Here is a 19,159-nt window from a genome sequence, read left to right as displayed (position 1 = left end):
TTTAGCAACATTATTTTAGGCTACTTTTAGTTAGATTACCTTTAGTTGTACTAAAAAGCAACTGTAGTTCAAACACTGAAAGGTACTTTTACTGATCTCGGAGGTCCCAAGAATGAAAGAATTATAACAGCTGAATACCTGGTGTGTACTATTTCGGCTTGAAAACACAGAACTCAGAACGTGTTTGCTTGGAAAGGGGTAAAAAACAACCCAAAACTGAAACCTAGTACAGAAGGAAGAGCAAAGGGGTGGTAAAACATGATTCGTGACAGTAAAAATGGTTTGTACATAACAACGGAACATTAGGCCCCAGAAGCACTTAGGCAAAGTAAACAACACACCTTTTTAAGCAGTTAAGAGAAGAAACCAAACTGAAACACTCTTTGGATGTTGGATTTGTCAGTTCAGCAGGTAATATAACCAACCAGTGGGGAAAAAGGGGAGAAAGGTGTGATCCAGAATATGATTAATTGTCTGGGATTGGAGCCCACCTATACAAAGTTAAAAACAAAAACTATAGTGCATGAACTAAACAAACTGCCGGTTACAATCCTTCCTAAAGCTAGATTCAGAGTTTTGGGCTGCCACTTTGGCTTAAAAACTATTTTCAGAATGCTGACTTGAAATATATTCAGGAATGCTGTTAAAAGGGACAAAGTGAGTTGTTTCTATAGAGGTTTCAAGGGAATATTAATTGACAGACTTCTCAAGGGTCTCAACAGTAGACTCCTTGAGGATAAAGTTTTATCTAGATGTTAGGACTTGATCTGAACCCACACTTCCCCCTTTTTGTTAAATCTCATGCAGTGAAATATATTGGCAATCAGAGCCGGCCCACAACATTTTGGCACCTGAGGCAGGGAGCTCAAATGACACCCCCATGCCCCCACACTGCCATGCTTGGGCCAAAACTTTGAAACTCTGGGTCCTAGTGGTGCCCCCCCCCCCCCAGTCTGGCACCTGAGGCGGCCACCTCAATTTGCCTCATGGTAAGGCCAGCCCTGTAGCAGTGTGTATATTCCATTTAAAATGGACATGGCTATAGTGCATCCAGACATATAATTCTTTTTGGTTGTAGCAAACTAAAAAATAAAATCTGCCCGGCCATAAAATTCAAGTACATGCACCTTTCATTAGTTATAGCAATAGGTTTGCAATCGGGTTGTATTTTAACTGGCACATCCATTCCTGTTCCTCAGAGATTAAAGTTCAAACCAGCAAGTGTAACACCCAGTTTGGGTTTGGTTTTTAGTCAGTTTGGTCAGAATGTTGGACTTGGGACACCCTGGGCTTTATGCATATAGACCAGTCGTCCCCTACTGGCCACGGCAGTAAATATGTCTTCCTACAGCACCTCGTAGGCCATATTTCCATAAGGAACAGGAGAAGCCATAGAAAAACATGTTCACTTCAGGGAGTGGGTTGATCTGTGCACACAACCCTTAGAGAGATAATCACATGTGCTTATCATATGGATTCTTTGGATAGTCCATAGAAAAAAGGGATATAGGAGATAAAGCAGAGACTGGAGTTAGGAAAGTGAAGAGATCAGGTGGCTGAACGGACTGGGAGGAGGAGCGGACAGAAAACAGCAAAGGATTTTGGCTAAGAAAATGTCTTCTGGCAGTGTTTTTGAGGACTGGCAGGACAGGTGGCTACTTTAATTATAATTAATATGTTATGGGCATTTAGATTTCTTGTTAGTAGAGTGGTAGTGCCCAGAGGCTCCAGTCATTATCATGGTCCCATTGCGCTCGGCACTGTACAAACACACGGGCAGATATCATCCCTGCCTCAAAGAGGTTGCATTCAAATAGTACTTGTATAATATTTTTCATCTTCAGAGTTCCTCTCTACCAACATGAACTAATTAATCATTATAACACCACCGTGAGGTGAGTAAGTATTAGCTCCATTCTGCTGATTGGGGAACTGAAGAATAGAAATTAAATGACTTGCCCAAAGCCACGGAGGGAGCCAGTGTCGGAACTAGGATTAGAATTTAGGAGATGGAGGTCTGTGATCAAACCATACTTCTCTCCAAGCGCCCTAAATGGAGAAGTGGAGTTAAGAGTTGGTAGGTATTTGATGTAAGAGCTGAAGAGTGAGATCTTTAGCGGTGTAAATGGCATAACACCATTGAAGTCAAATGTTCTTAATAGTATTTCACTTTCTTCTTTAATTAAATCAGTATTACATTTTCTCTGTGGGATGATAAATTACAGAAAAGGCCTGTACTTTTACTGCCCAGAATTTTCAGCAATGTACATTAAACGTCCAGGTGACTAACCAAACACCCATATGTCTCTGACTGCATAGGGAGGATTATTATAACGAAATGGAATAGAAAAGCAATTACACCAGTAATCTGACATCTAATATGCAGTGCATTAATCTAATATGCAGTGCATTAATTCTGTAGAAATGTCCTCTACATAATAATTGAAAATTGTATCGCCGATGAAATCAAACCAAATCCATACTCCTTTGTTGTTTCTCTTTTCCCTTTTAGCTCCAGCTGATCATTAATCTCCAGGAGATGCCCTGATCCTCTATCACTATTACTTAAATAATAAACATGAAGAGACAGAGTTGCTAGAGAGCATTTTGAGGTATCATAATCATAGCCATTCGAGAACCACTGAGTTATTGGATCATCTAGGCTGGCATTTTTAAAGAAGCCTGAGGGAATTAGGTAGAATTCTACATCTGTAGAATTAATGCGCCCATTGACTTTCATTGAGAATTGGGCACCTTATCTCCATAGGCTCCCTGGAATATCCCAGCCGTAGTCTATTTCCCTGCCAGTGTGGGATGGTTCTTGACAATGCATTCATTTAAAATCTCTCCTTATAATGGCACTTAAATATCATGCTGAGCAGTACAATAAAAATGGTGCTTAGATACAGTGGAGAAGCTTTGATACTAGATGATACAAGTATGATAAATAGATTCTCTACATGAATTTTCTCACACTTGCTTTCTATTCCTATGCTTTGAAGTGTCCCCCATTCAGTGAGATGTGAAGCACAAACTGGTTCCTTATAGTTTGTGATCCTTTCCTGCATCTACAGTTTGGAAGAAGTTATAGAGTGTCACACTCCACTAAACTACCCAGGTAAACATTGTCATTTCCTCTTTTTTTAAAAAATGTTCCTTTCTTGATGAATTCCAGCTATGTGAGGGCCAAATCTGGAAAGGCACATATAAGAACATAGCAATTACCACAATGGATCAGGCCCAAGATCTGTCCTGTCCAGTCTAGACCTGACTCTCTCATATTAGCATCTTTCACTTTCCCTCCATTCTTTTCCACAGCAGAATGGACCCTTACATGGTTGCTATTCATCAGCTCCAGTTGGTGGAGAATTAAAGATTTTTTTCCCCCTAAAAGAGTTTATTTCCATTGCTGTTGGAGCTGCACTGGTAGTAGAGATGGTTGAAAATGTTAAAGAAAAAAGTGTGACTTCCATGGAGTTATGACAGTTCACACCAGATAGTGATCTGCCCCCAGTATAGAAAAGGCCTTATAGAGGGGCAGTATGTTTCCCCCATCTGCTGTTGCTCCTCCTGTAAGAAGCAGCATGTGTTCTTTTTATTTGCTAATAGCCAATAGTATGTTCAACTCTGTAAAAGGCACTGATGCAGAAATGGTTCTGGTCCCAAGAAACTTATAAATATCAAACACCACCACACTGGGAGATCCAGACGGTGGTGACTAGATATTTTAAGAAGAGAATAAAGTTGAGTCATTATCTTGATGTGGGTTAGCACTTTTGGCTGTCATGTTAGTGGGTTTTCCAGAGGTATTTGAATGAAGATAGGGTAGCAGCCTGGCATACTGGGATAGAGAAGTCATTCTAGACATAGGGGATTGTGTGAAGATGAGAGTGGGAGGGGAAAAATGAAGTGAATAAGCTGAGTGTATTGGCTGAGTCTGATCTTCAGAAGTCAACTGAGAGATTCTAGTGGAGCAAGCAGAAAATACTTTTCCAGTTGAAGTAATTCACCTTAAAAACACATAGATTTAAAGCTATTCTGCAAAGTCCCCAGCCTTCAAGTCTCTGAGGTGGCTGCATTTCACCAATTTGCATCCATCTAAAACAATCCTTAGCAACAGTACTGTAGCCTGTTCTCTGATAATTTTGCTCCACCACTTAACTTTTTTAACAAAGCCAGTTTGAGTTTCTGCAGAACAGGTTTCTACATGTCCTTAGAAATATTTTCTTGCCAATTTACATGTTTAAAGAGACAATATCGCTTTATTTGAAAGCCTAACATGTTCTTTCATTTGTTTTTATGAAATACAATTGATCATAGCACAATCTTTTCTTTAAAGCTTTATAAAAATTTGTACTTGCCGTATACTAATAAGCCTCTTTGCAGAGCACACAGTATCTCAGAGGTAGCATAGGTATCATGTAAAAAGAAAAGGAGTACTTGTGGCACCTTAGAGACTAACCAATTTATTTGAGCATAAGCTTTCGTGAGCTACAGCTCACTTCATCGGATGCATAAAGCGGAAAATGCAGTGAGGATGTTTTATACACACAGACCATGAAAAAATGGATGTTTATCACTTCAAAAGGTTTTTTCTCCCCCCACCCCACTCTCCTGCTGGTAATAGCCTATCTAAAGTGATCACTCTCCTTACAATGTGTATGATAATCAAGGTGGGCCATTTCCAGCACAAATCCAGGGTTTGGCTGAACTATGTGACTTTGTCCTCACCCATAACTATTTCACATTTGGGGACAATGTATACCTTCAAATCAGCGGCACTGCTATGGGTACCTGCATGGCCCCACAGTATGCCAACATTTTTATGGCTGACTTAGAACAACGCTTCCTCAGCTCTCGTCCCCTAATGCCCCTACTCTACTTGCGCTACATTGATGACATCTTCATCATCTGGACCCATGGAAAAGAAGCCCTTGAGGAATTCCACCATGATTTCAACAATTTCCATCCCACCATCAACCTCAGCCTGGACCAGTCCACACAAGAGATCCACTTCCTGGACACAACAGTGATAATAAGCGATGGTCACATAAACACCACCCTATACCAGAAACCTACTGATCGCTATTCCTACCTACATGCCTCCAACTTTCACCCAGACCACACCACACGGTCCATTGTCTACAGCCAAGCTCTACGATACAACCGCATTTGCTCCAACCCCTCAGACAGAGACAAACACCTACAAGATCTCTATCAAGCATTCTTACAACTACAATACCCACATGCGGAAGTGAAGAAACAGATTGATAGAGCCAGAAGAGTACCCAGAAGTCACCTACTACAGGACAGGCCTAACAAAGAAAATAACGCCACCAGCCGTCACCTTCAGCCCCCAACTAAAACCTCTCCAACGCATTATCAAGGATCTACAACCTATCCTGAAGGACGACCCATCACTCTCACAAATCTTGGGAGACAGGCCAGTCCTTGCCTGAAGCAAGCCCCCCAACCTGAAGCAAATATTCACCAAATATTCACCAGCAACTACATACCACACAACAGAACCACTAACCTAGGAACCTATCCTTAGCCCATTGCCAACTGTGCCCACATATCTATGCAGGGGACACCATCACAGGGCTTAATAACATCAGCCACACTATCAGAGGCTCGTTCACCTGCACATCTACCAGTGTGATATATACCATCATGTGCAAGCAATGCCCCTCTGCCATGTACATTGGTCAAACTGGACAGTCTCTACGTAAAAGAATAAATGGACACAAATCAGATGTCAAGAATTATAACATTCATAAACCAGTCGGAGAACACTTAAATCTCTCTGGTCACGCGATTACAGACATGAAAGTTGTAATATTACAACAGAAAAACTTCAAAACCAGACTCCAGTGAGAGACTGCTGAATTGGAATTCATTTGCAAATTGGATACAATTAACTTAGGCTTGAATAGAGACTGGGAGTGGCTAAGTCATTATGCAAGGTAACCTATTTCCCCTTGTTTTTTCCTACCAACCCCACCACCCCCGTTCCTCAGACGTTCTTGTTAAACCCTGGATTTGTGCTGGAAATGGCCCACCTTGATTATCATACACATTGTAAGGAGAGTGATCACTTTAGATAAGCTATTACCAGCAGGAGAGTGGGATGGGGGGATAGAAAACCTTTTCTAGTGATAAACACCCATTTTTTCCATGGTCTGTGTGTATAAAACATCCTCACTGCATTTTCCACTTTATGCATCCGATGAAGTGAGCTGTAGCTCACGAAAGCTTATGCTCAAATAAATTGGTTAGTCTCTAAGGTGCCACAAGTACTCCTTTTCTTTTTGCGAATACAGACTAACACGGCTGCTACTCTGAAATAGGTATCATGTGTTGCTAGAGATGTTATGATAACTGCTCATTTTTATTACATGGGTGGATAAATTAGTTGTTTCTAGAAAAATTAATTTATAAGCCATAGATTCTTAAGGCTGCATATGCAATTTTTTAACGGTGTGTTCAAATGTAATGTATACGGTCGTGTTAAGGATGCACCCTTTGCTTGACCTGATCTCTCCTGAAATGGCAGACACTTAGGTGTGTGGGAAGAATAAAAAATTATTACATAAAATTCAAGATCCACAATTGTTTATGAAGTGCTGTTTCTTGTAGATATGAACTTCTCTCTTGTACAGGGGCATTTCAAAATATCCTAAGTGACTTAGAAGCCTAACATTCATGAGACAAGTTTCAGAGTAGCAGCCGTGTTAGTCTGTATTCGCAAAAAGAAAAGGAGTACTTGTGGCACCTTAGAGACTAACAAATTTATTTGAGCATAAGCTTTCGTGAGCTACGTGAGCTGTAGCTCACGAAAGCTTATGCTCAAATAAATTTGTTAGTCTCTAAGGTGCCACAAGTACTCCTATTCCTAAGACAGATTTTCAAAGGTATTTAGGTGCCTTAACATGCAAATAAGCACCTAATGGGATTTTCAAAGTTCCTAAGCAGTTTAGATGCCTAACTCCAACTGGTTTCAGCAGGAGTTAGGTGCATTTTTTGGTACCACATAAAAGCTTCTTTTGAATATTTGTCATTAGGACTGTAAAAGTTATATAATTTTTGTTGGGGGAATGCAGTTTGGCTTTTTGTACCTGCAAGTAGGTTTGAGTTTCCAAAATGCAAATTGAGACATATTGAATAACCCACACATGGCCTAATATTTTATACTCTTTTGGAAGAAATATGAAATGAATGAGACATTAAACTTCCAAAAGTAGCTTCTATATAGGTGCAGTAATTAGTTTTTGCTCTACATTTGAAATATATGTAGTGTAGGCTCTCCAGTTCCCTGGGTAGATCATCTACCTTTTGGGAAGCTGTGTTTAACTGATTAATCTGTTTTGGCTGATAAAAGTGAATATTGTAATATTGAGCAAATTCTTATTTACCTGTGAGACCAAGTAAAACAGAACAAAACAAATATAATGCTAAAAATGGCATTATGAGATGGTTCTAGCTCCCACTGAAGTCAATGGGACTTCAAAAGAAGCCAGAACAGGCTCTCTCTCTCAGTGATACTCAAGAGCTCATTGAACCATCCCAAGGGTATAACAACAATTTTTAAAAGTTTGGAAATAGCTAATAAATGTGAGTGCTCAAGAAAGTCAGAGACTAAAAGCACTGGTTAGAGTCAGGCAGAGCAGTGAAATTCACCCCTGTTCAAAGAGCCAGCAGAAGCTCTACACAACACTTAAAGCCCCACTTCAGGCCAGACTGAAGTGGGATTAAGTGCAGCCCAGGTCTTATGCTGGTGCTCTGCACATGGGTGAGCTTCACCCAGTTGTGAAGGTTTCACTACCCAGCTCCATTAATTAAATGTAATCCTGACATGTCACATCCATGCTATTCCCCTGCTGAACTTTTGCACAGGAAACAAAGTGTGTTTGTGATGCAGTCAAGTGTCCACTAGGGTCTAGGATGACACCACCAGAATTTGAAACTGGGTCTCTAGACTCCACATGTGAAAAACTAGTACATTTAACTTGCTGCACTGCCTTGTTCTTCCACCTATTCCCCGTCCCTTAAAAGTGATGACACTAGAACATGAATATTTAGACAAAAGGCTTCCCTTCAGCTACTAAAATTATTTCTGGGTAGGTGGCTAAATTTAATCCTCTGTTTTAGTTATATTTGATTAAAAATAAACAACTATACAAAATATACATTATTTCCTTATTTTAATATTAAGAGGGGACAACAGCTATTAAAGCTAAAAGAAATGGCTGTTTGTCTTCAATTCTTCTTTTTCTTAAGTAAGGTAAATAAACTTGAATTATATGAGAAAAACGATTACCACTAAATACGGCTGAATGTATTGCAAGGGTGTGTTTACTAGACCAATTAATTCTCATCAGTCTTTTAGCTTATGCTCTATTACAAACTGACACGTCACAGAATGGTGACTCATTATCAAGATTACAAAACATGGTGGATTAGCTACTTGTAAATTAAGGAGTTTATAAACTGCCAGTATTCATTCCATACATAACAAAATTTTATATTAGATCGCTATAAGGATTATTCAGACTATGTTTTATACCATTATTACGTTATCAACACCTGGCACAATATTTATATAGCAAGTATGGCAAAAAGGTGGTGGCTCAAGATAGTCACCCAGCAAAAGATGCATCTGTGATCAGGAGAATCCTGCCATCACAGGTAAAGATATCTCACATGTGGCTGACTCACTGAGTTACGGGCTGGTGTCAAGAGCTCTTCATAGAAGAAGTATGCTTTGCCACTGAGGCCAGCTAGTGCATGCTGCTGAGGGTAGCTTATGTTCACATCAGATTGTGAAGCAGTTGTACCCCTTTCGCTAGTAACTACACGCCCTCAGCCTGTGGTATGCACCTTGTTCCTTCAGCTGAATGCAGATTGTGCCATTGTGCCATGAGAGGATGCCATATGCCCCAGCCTCACCTCACTGCACCCTGCTGAGCTGCAAGCATGTCAAACTTTGTACTATAAACCCTTTCCTCACTTGTAGCTCTGCATATCTTTGGGCAAGTTTTAGGTTAAAAACCTACATCAAACAGAGCTTTTATAACCCCTCCCAGCCCCCCCAAAAAGTACCAGAAACTATATGAGGGCATCCTCTCTTGCCAATCTAATGCGGAAGGAGTGCAGGTACTATGGTGATAGGCAGAAATACAAAACCCTAAGGTAAGATACTCTCTTCAATCTTATGCTTAACTTTTGCCATAAAATATTTCTCTCTCTCAAAGAAAAATTTGAGGCCATTCTTTGCATGACCAAGTTTTATAGGCCTTTGACAAGGTGGGAGGGTATAGAGTGAATGGCTGTTAGGAACATTGTAGCTGAATTGAAAGAAAGGTGTGAATGGGTATACATTCTAAAGAAAGTAATAAAGCTGCTCTCTACCTTTTCTGCTCCTCAAAACGTGGCTAGGATTTAGAATTCTCTTCAATTCCTAGCTTTTTTGTGGATAACAAACTGTGAGCTAATTCAGGATGTGTCTGGTTTCCAAGCTTCCTATTTCTAGGCGGTCATATTTTATATAAGTGGATGTTTCCTAATCACAAAGGACCAAATCCTTGAGCCTATGCAAAGTCTGAGTCTATGACAGTGGTTCTCAAACTTTTGTACTGGTGACCCCTTTCACAAAGCAAGCCTCTGAGTGCGACCCCCCCCCCCCCCGCTTATAAATTAAAACCACTTTTTTTTAATATATTTAACACTATTATAAATGCTGGAGGCAAAGTGGTGTTTGAAGAGGAGGCTGATAGCTTGCAGCCCCCCCATGTAATAACTTCATGATCCCCTGAGGTGTCCTGATCCTCAGTTTGAGAACCCCTGGTTTATGAGCTCAGGGCCTGAGCGGAAAGGAATAATTTCCAGAGGCTGTGGAGTGATTGCAGAATCACTTCCAAGTAATTTCAGCATCTTCAGAGATGTGCTACTTTAGTTCTTATGATTCTCCACAGGTATTTGTAGCTGATGGATCCATGTAGCCATACACCCACTACTTCAGAAAATCTCCTGAGTTCTGGGGCACCCTCCCACCGTGTAGTGAAACAGCACCAGTTCTGCTGCAGCCAGCAAGGGTGGAGGAGGACACAAGGGAAACAGGAATTGGCCTCAATTATTGAACGTAGTCAGAAATATTAGATTTTTACAAGACCATGTTCTCAGTTATACAGGGAATTGAAGCTTGTCAGCTGACCAATCATCTGACAAATCACAACTAAACCTTCAGTGATACTCCTCTTTGATAACTCTGTGTTAAACTCTTTTTTCCTGAGATGATTTTAACATAGGAATGTACAGTCAATCATACACGTAAATACTTCTATGGCCCCATCACCCTAGTATCCCAAATGTATTAAAAAAGAAACAACTTTTCTCTTTCTCTCTTCTTTCCCAGCCAGTAGGAGAAACAGCTTGCTTAGTTTATAATTATATGTGTGTATGTGAAGAACCTATGGAGGAAATGTGACTTTGAGTGAACAGATACCCATAAAACTACAGAGTAATCCAAGTTCATTCTTGGTGTAACAACTCCAAACCTGGAATCAGTAGTGTTACTCCAGACTTGAATTTGTCCCCTTATATATACACATTTTAAGGCACTAAATTGGTGCATCATTATCCATTCAGGAAACATGAATAAAATAATCAGGCAACGATGGTTCCATGCTTTTGTTATAGTCTGCGCCGTGGGTTTTTGCCACTTCCAGAAGCCATCTGAGAGGATGTGAGACAAAAATAATGTGAAGTAGTAAGGTTAAACTGAGGCCCTATAACATTTTTTTGTACTATTAAAATGGAAAAACTATTAATTCTTTCGGGAGCAATTATGATTGAAATCTATGTGAAATGAAAGGTGTTTTGTAGTTACTTTCTAGTAAGTTCAAAGAAGATGTCGACACAGAGAAGGTCATGCCCCCATGTAATCAGTCAAATATGCTAGTTCAGAGAGGAAAAATTATTACATTTACATTTGAAAGGGTATTTTATACATGTTATATAGTAGAAAAGGCTACTTTTGCCTGATTAGCTAATGGTGGAAAGTGAAATGAAATTTTCAAAAAGCAATTATTAATCAGTTCTGAACTGCAATGCTATTAATGCTACTGTACTCTACTAGTATTAGAGTATTGCTGCCTACAGTAGAAGAGAATTCTAACTTACAGCTGATGCTTACTAACCCATCCTGAAAAAACAGTGATCTTATCATTTATTGCTGTGAATCACTCCCCCGCCCCGAATTCAGTAATGGTAGGCCTAGATCCTACTGCTATAAGACATTCAATGAAACTCAAAGGTGGCAAATTTAAAACGAGTAACAGAAAATACTCTTTCACCCAATGCAAAATTAGCCCATAGAACTCATTGCTACAAGATGTCATCAAGACCAAGAGCTTGGCAGGATTTAAAGACAGACCAGACATTTATGTGGATAGTAAAAATATTCATAGTTATAGCAGTAAATATTTTTTTTAAGAAGATAAACAGTCAGAAGGTGTATAAACCCTCTAGCTCCAAGGCATAAGTCAATCTTTAACTATTGAGACTAGGAGGAAAGATTTTCTTAGAGCAAGTTGTTCCACCACTGACTACTGCATAGTTTCTTGCATGTTTCTCTTAAGCCCCTGGATTACATGAACTATTGGGGTCTGATTCCATATGGCATTTCCAGTATACCTATCTGAGTAGCCCTCTGAAAGGCAATGGCCCATTCACAGTAGTAAGCACTAAGCGCGGTAGTAAATATTTACAGGATAGGGTTCCTAACATACCATTCACCCTGTGCAGAAGTCCAGTACAAGGTTTATGTCCCACTTAAGCTCTCTGCACAGTGGTTGAGTTCACCCCAGTGAGGCAGAGAACAATGAAGAAGTTAGTTCCTTGTGCATGTACAAGTGCCTTTTAATCTGTGCTGAGCAGCCCAGCCTATCAGTAAATTTGGAACATTTTTAATTGGAGTAGAGATTTCTTAAAGCAACAAAAAATCATCTACAGCTTTGTGCTTTTAGCTTTTGTTGTGGCTGAATTATAAAGGAACCTGGTCTTGAATTACTACAATCTCAAGGGAGAGAGGGAGAGTTATTGTAGTAATTCAAGACCAGGTTTCCTTATATATAGTAACAAAAGCGCAGATTACAAGAGTTTCCTCCCTGAGTACACTATGATCATGCTCTGCTAAGAGTAACTAACCTCCCCCTCCTACCTCTGATGCTCAAAGGTCACCATGTCAGAATGAACAAGGTCCAACAGTAACTAACAATTTAATCCTAACCACCACTGAAACAAAGCTATTGTAAAAATCTACTTAGCTGTAACTACTAAAAGGACTTAAACTTGGGGGTAAATTTCATTCCTGAACAGCAGGATGGCAAAGGCTTATGCACCACTACTCCCATTAAATGAGACTTAAATGGTGCATATGCCTCATGCTGGCCCTTTATATGGAGTGAATTTCACCCCTGGACACTATACCTCATACCCACATACCCTCCTTATTTCTGACGAGTAATGAATGCTCAATATTTTTGTAACTATGAGGTCAAATCACTCAGTCGTAAATCACGTTGATTTCAATGGGAGCTGTGGGTACTTGGCACCTCTGAAAATCAGATCTTTTACTTAGGTGCCTAAGTATAGACTTAAGTGCCTGATTTTAGATATCCACACTTGAAAATTCTGGGTTAGGTAAACTGCCACAGGCCACATAATAAGTCAATGACAGAACCAAGAATAAACCCCAAGAAGTTGTGTCTCCCAGGCACTCACTTTAAAAACTAAATTGCACTGTCTCCAGAAATAGTGACAAGAAAATTGTCAAAATCTGAAAATGCATGTAATTATACTCTGGGCAAAAGCTGAACTTCCTAGACCACATTAGCCTTTAGTTTAACTTAACAGTTTACCTTAAATTTTAACTGACATGTGCCCTAAAAAAGAAGTTGTTCATCAGACAGACTTAATTCACACCTTATTAAAATTTTTGTAGGTACAAATAAGAAGGTACTGTAATTTGTAACAGAAGAGGATAATTAGGCCATCTACGAAAACTGGTGTCGGAGCACAAAGTTATGAGAGAAGGAAACAAACTAGTCACATTTTCAGTCTGCTGGAATCTTAAGCTGAGCACATATGCAGAAAAATCATGATTTTTAGTTTCTGGAGCATGGAAATATTGGTTGCATTTCTTGCACCTATTCTATAGTGTTTTAACTAGAAAGCAGCACTATCGTTGACTCCAGGGGGAGCTGCTTGCTTTCGTCTCTTGGATGGGATGGGAAAGATACAAAGAAGCCATTATCATTGATCAGAGAAGGAATATGATCTCAGGGATATTTTATTTAACAAACTAGCTCTTGGAAAAATATTTAGCAAGCAGTATTTGATAAGAATACTGTCAAGACATTTTGCAGAGCTTCTAAAATCTTTTTTGTTTTACTCACTGTGATTTGACATCATCAGAAATGTGAAACTGGATATTGGTTTATCAAAATGTTTTTTGTGTTGCTTAGTAATGTTTTCTGTTTAGCAAACTGTTTTGGATGGGATTCTCATACTTTTCGGGGTGTGAACTAGAGTTTAATAGAGACGGTGTCTTGTGGGGCCCCTCCCTTCTCATTTACAATTATATAACATGTCTGTAGAAACCACAGCTGTCTGTTCCCGTCACCCTGGACATACTGACCACCTCCATTGTTCTCGCTTCCCCTGTTCTCCTAGACATATTTCTCCTGCTAGTGGCTGACAGCTCTAATCCACACTGATGGCTCCAGTACCTAAAAGTGTCTCCCATTGCCTTTCTTCTTCTTTTAACATAGCCATGGTCCCTAACAGAGGCAGTTTGGGGAATCTCTGGTTTATCAGTTTGGGGAATCTCTGGTTTAGTGTGATCCCTACAAGACCTGTGGGAATAAACAATTTTTTGGGTCAGTGGCCAACCAGAAAAATTGGAGAGGAAAATTGTTTCATGTCACCCTAAAGGAAAATTATTCAAATTTTTCAGCAAACCCAAAAAGCTGAAAATATTTTGTTTTGGGTCAAATGAAACATTTAGTTTTATTTTCAAGGTTTTCTACCTTTAAAAATAAAATGGAACTAAAATTCTAAATGAAAACTCTTTTCAAATTAAAATGTCAAAAATAAATATTTTGACTTTTTTTCAGAATTTTTTTTGGTTTGTTTTTTTTCATAGCATTTAAGGCCAGACAGGACCCACCAGCACATGTAGTCTGACCTCCTCCACATCAGGGGCCACTAAATCTCATCAAGTTATCCTGTATTAAGCCTAATAACCTGAATTAGACTAAGGTATCAGCCCTCAAAAGATTAAACTATCGTGTAACACAGGCAGAGACTAGGAGGGACCAAAGTGCATCAATGCCCGAGATTCCTGCAATAGTAAATAATTGATCTTATGAGAAATACCCAGATGATCCTAGCAAGCGACCAGCACCCAAGGCTGCAGGGGAAGGCAAAACATCCAAAGGTCCCTGCCGATCAAACTTTGGGGAAAATTCCTTCCCAGCCCCCAAAATGGTGATCAGGTTGACACTGAACATGTCAGCAAGACATATCTGCAATTGTTTTAAACCAAAACCATTCCATGCAAATTCGTCAAATGTTTTGTTCAAGCCAAATCTGCATTTTTCAATAAAAAAAAAAAAGTGTCTACAAAATTTAACCCCGCTCTATGCCCTACTACAACCTCCACCTTTCTGGCCTTTTTAATGTTCACCGTGTACCCTTCAGTCTGTCCAAAGCTCTGCTGTAAAAGTCAACTACCTCCCCTGATAGTCTGACCATATTCAGCCTCTCTAAGGCCATGTCTGGTAGATCAGTGCTGTGGGTGTTAATTTAGTGGGTCTAGTGAAGTTCCGCTAAATTGATGGCAGAGCGCTCTTCAGTCAACTCCGGTACTCCACTGGAACAAGAAGATGAAGGTATGTCGGTGGGAGAGCATCTCCCATCAATGCAGCGTGGTGTAGACACCGCGGTAAGTCAACCTAAGCTATGTCGACTCCAGTTATGTTATTCACATAACTGGAGTAGAGTAACTTAGGTCAACTTAAGCCGTGGTAGTGTAGCCAACGCCTTAAAATCCCTTCACTGTCTCCCTATTGCGTCAAATTACGCTTTCTTGGGCCTCCTGAATTTATCTCCTTCCTACATCTCTGTTCTTATCATTTTTGCTTCCCAGTGCCTTCTGCACTTAGCCTAGGCTTCACGTCTGACTACCTGACTACAATCTCTGTGTCCTTCTCCCATACTTTCCTGAGTGTCTTCTTTCATGTGGTCTTCTCTGTCTGAAAACCCCTTTTAAATTTTGCTTGTCATGCCTCATCTTCCTCCATTAAGCCCCCTTCTCAAAACCTATTTCTTCAAGCAAATTTATAAACTACAGTGTTATATTCATATTAACAACAATCACCAAAACAAGCAACAGCGGTGTAACTCTTAAGATAATAGACTCCTCTCCCAAAAATCACATGATCTTAGAGTCTTCACTCTCATTCTCTTTCCTCCATCAATTTCCTCTTTGTGTCTATTATCTCCTGTTGTTCTAGTGTTAACTTGTATGATAAATTTTGGGGGCAGGGACTCGGTCTTTATTTGGTTTGTGAAGTGCCATGCATGCCAATGGCACTGTATAATTACTACTAAGGAAGGGATATAATCATTTTGAAATTTAGTCCATTTAAAAACAAACGAATTTCGGTAATTTCAGCTGCTATATTTATGCCAGTCCTGAGATTTCCCCTGCGAATTTATTTGGTATTACAACAATGTTTCCTTATTTTAAAAAGTGTTTTTCTCCCTTCTGCTATATGAGAGACCCACACAAACAGGGAAAACTGACCAAGTGACTGCTTAGGGGGAAATAGCGAAACTGAGTATATGCATAGCACCAGATATTCACATGCTCGGCACCCAACTGCGACTGTTGTGACATTTGAACCCCAATATGCTGAGCTCTTTTGAAACTCTGGCCTATATTGCTGTCAAATGCACATAGTAAACATAATGGGGAAAAACCAGAAAAATATTTTTCTCTCTAATCTCTTACATTTATAGTAATCTCTGGTGTTCCTCGGTACAATATACAGCAGTTAATTTTAACATAATAGTAACAAGGAAAACATTTTCAGACAAAAAAAAAAGGAGTACCTGTGGCACCTTAGAGACTAACAAATTTATTTGAGCATAAGCTTTCGTGAGCTACAGCTCACTTCATCGGTCCCTCTAATAAAACCAGAAACAACCACAAAAATCAGCAGATATGTGGCAACCTAGAGAATCAACTATACTCATGAATGAGGATGGCAAAAGGCAACATTTATCTCCTGATGTCGGCTTGAAGGCTTGGGTTTCCATGAAGGCTTGTGTAGTGGCTTTGTGCATCCTCCTCTTTTCAGCTTTCTGCAGACAGCAGAAATCAATTTGCTTATTATCTTTTTAAAGGTTTTGTTTCCTGTGTTTTCATGGTCAAAGGAAGCTGAAGCACCAAAAACTAGTGTTTAATATTGAACAATGTTCTTGTTTCTCATCTGAATAAGGAAGCCATAGCTTGTGGATCTGTCCAGGCGGAGTAGATTTCAGAATGGTTTTCAGCTTGTTAATAAATTATGACTATGGCTGTGGTAAGTTTAGACCAGAATTATCAAAGAAATCAGGGAACTGAATGAAGGCAGGGATAATTTACAACAGTGCAAACAGAACCCATCAGTACCTGCCAGAGTTTCTAAAAATGTCCTACCAAGTTAAGTGTGCACCATTTTACAACCTCCAATGTATGTTCTCCTATCAAAATAAGAGAAGAATTGTGATCTGACATTCCTTGTTGTGGGAATACAGATATGTTGCATTCATGAATAAACATACAATAAAATTGCTTTTCTTCTCAGCAGGCCAAATGCTGTCCCCCATCCCCAAAGGTACAAGGCACAAAATGCAGCTGAGCCAGTTATGTGGCACTAGTGACACAGGGGCACTCCAGACCCTCTGCATGCTCTAGAACACTGCTCCATTGTCTCTTTCTATAGGTCTGTGGAGGGAGATATTGGGAGTTTGTAAAACATATAGAGTGGGGAGCCATTTCTACCGCCCATGGACTGCACTACGGGCTGCAGAATGAGTGTGTGAATGTCCTGTGCTCTGTCACCAGTTAGAGAGAGGATTGTCTTCATTCAACGCTTTGGTAAGTTGCCTGTTTGTTCAGCGCTTATCTTTACTCATAAGCTTTCCACAAATGATGATGTGAAGTCCTGTTATTTTTTACCCTGTGGGTATAGAGCGGGGGTAAGGTGTCAAAAACATTCAAAATACAGTACCCTCATGATTTCTGTTTCCAATGAACGCTAGATATAAAAGCAGACACTTTGGCTCCTTATGCTCCCTGTTTTAACAATGGTTATCTCTGTAAGTAAATAGACTACCTAGACCATGCTTACCTACAGTATGGCACTTTATTCCCATGTTAAATAACAGTAGCTTACTCTCCCTAAACAAACTCAATTAATTGCTAGCGATAATACGATCCATTGTGGCGATTTTAACAATCCTGTTTTTCCAGCACAGGGGACATGCTGCCTTATTTGCCTTTCTGTTAGGAATTTTCTGCAAACTAGTTAGCTTTTCCTCCTTTAACTCACAAACTTTATTTGTGTAGCCAGCACAGCATTAGAAATTGAAACTACTTCTAATAGTGCAATAGCTTCCAGATAGAACATATGTGAATGTAGACCCTTCACAATGGATCAGGAAATATAGGTTTTGAACTCTCAACTGACTGGTTTATAACTTAGAGTGTGAACTCCTTTTTATAAATGCCAGTTTCCTTATGTTGCAATTAATTTGAGCAAAATGTCAATTGATTTTATTCCACACTGGATAACCACCTTACTTAAAACTGGGAACTTCTTAAAATTGCTAACGTTAATGCTACAAAGAAATGGAAGGAAGGAGATAACTTTCATGGTCTATGATAATTTTCCAAAATTCCTTGTGTACACCGATTCAGATAACCAAGAACAGCCTTGCTAACGTCCACTCATCTGCTCACCCGGGATGAGAATTCTCTCGAGAGCAAGAATATCCTTACCATTCTTATCATCATGGGAAAGGGTGGTTGAGCAAATTTTGTGCCTAGGTTTGGCCTGGTAGTTCCAAAATGATTTTGGGAAGCTGATTTGAAAACCAAAACCTCTTGAGCAAATGCATTTAAGTGCTGCTGATTAATCCTGAAGGTGCCTTTAACGTTACTGTTATTGCACTTGTCATACACTAAGGGATGGTTAGGTAATCAACAAGCTAGACTGGCAACATATTCTTTACCTTCTAATCTTGATTAGTTCAAAAATAAGATATGCATCAGCTGATTCTGTGTCCCCAAAGGAAGAATCTCTCATATGTAAGCAAAAGGGTACAGAGGATTTACGCTACTCTCTTTCTGTTCACACTTCTTTGTGCAGCCAGCACAAGTCAGGGAGATTAGAACTCTAAGAAATGGCAGCAAGAGTGTGCTTAACTTCAGGTAGCCTTAGAACACCCTGAACCCTAATGAAGGAGCCGTACTTTATGGCAAGTTGCATGTAAATTGTGCAGCAAGGCCCCAGGAGCCCAGTGCCTGCCATTTCCCCCAATCATAGCTATTTACATCTGGACTATGTGGAAGGTATTAAGTCTGTGTCAGGTCATATGGATTTTCTAGAGTCTGCATCAGATCATGCAGAATTCAGTCAAGCCATGTGGACCGTATACTGTTCATACTAAGCCACATAAACTTGCAGACTTCGTAAAGTCCAAATTGGCTGCAAGTATGCCAGTGTGTAATATATGTGGATCATATGTTAAGGATACATGCTTCCCAACCCACCCCGCCCAAATACAACATTTGTGCTGTAGTACTTAAATGGAAGCTGCCACTCTTACTGTCTAACTGCTTGCCTTATATGCCCTTTCAAAAATAGTCAATGGTACTTCTAGTAAAGCCAAGCAGGTTAAATCAACTTAGGAGTTTGCAGCTCAAACAGTTTAGAAGTTATGGTGATCCATGCAAAACAAACAATCTTTGAAAGTAAACAACCACAATTTTTGGTTTCCATAGCTCCAAAATGCATATGATTTGCCTGAAACTTTCCAGAAAAAA

The 19,159-nt window shown here is 39.7% G+C and overlaps 1 protein-coding gene and 1 long non-coding RNA gene across 8 annotated transcripts in view; one reads left to right on the top strand and one right to left on the bottom strand.

Annotated features, from left to right (window-relative positions):
* The window catches only part of RBM47 (RNA binding motif protein 47), a 115,298-nt gene that overhangs the window by 30,446 nt on the left and 65,693 nt on the right, over window positions 1–19,159 (bottom strand). The window lies entirely within an intron of this gene.
* The window catches only part of LOC142071927 (uncharacterized), a 111,104-nt gene continuing 109,011 nt past the window's right edge, over window positions 17,067–19,159 (top strand). For both annotated transcript variants that reach the window (XR_012668178.1, XR_012668179.1), the window contains exon 1: window positions 17,067–17,209. This is a non-coding gene — a long non-coding RNA (uncharacterized LOC142071927). The remainder of the gene's footprint in view (window positions 17,210–19,159) is intronic.

The sequence above is a fragment of the Caretta caretta genome, chromosome 4 (assembly GCF_965140235.1).
Source record: "Caretta caretta isolate rCarCar2 chromosome 4, rCarCar1.hap1, whole genome shotgun sequence".
In the NCBI taxonomy this organism is placed as follows: Eukaryota; Metazoa; Chordata; order Testudines; family Cheloniidae; genus Caretta; species Caretta caretta.
The sequence above is the reverse complement of the archived record's forward strand: the minus strand, read 5'-3'. Positions and strand labels throughout refer to the sequence as shown.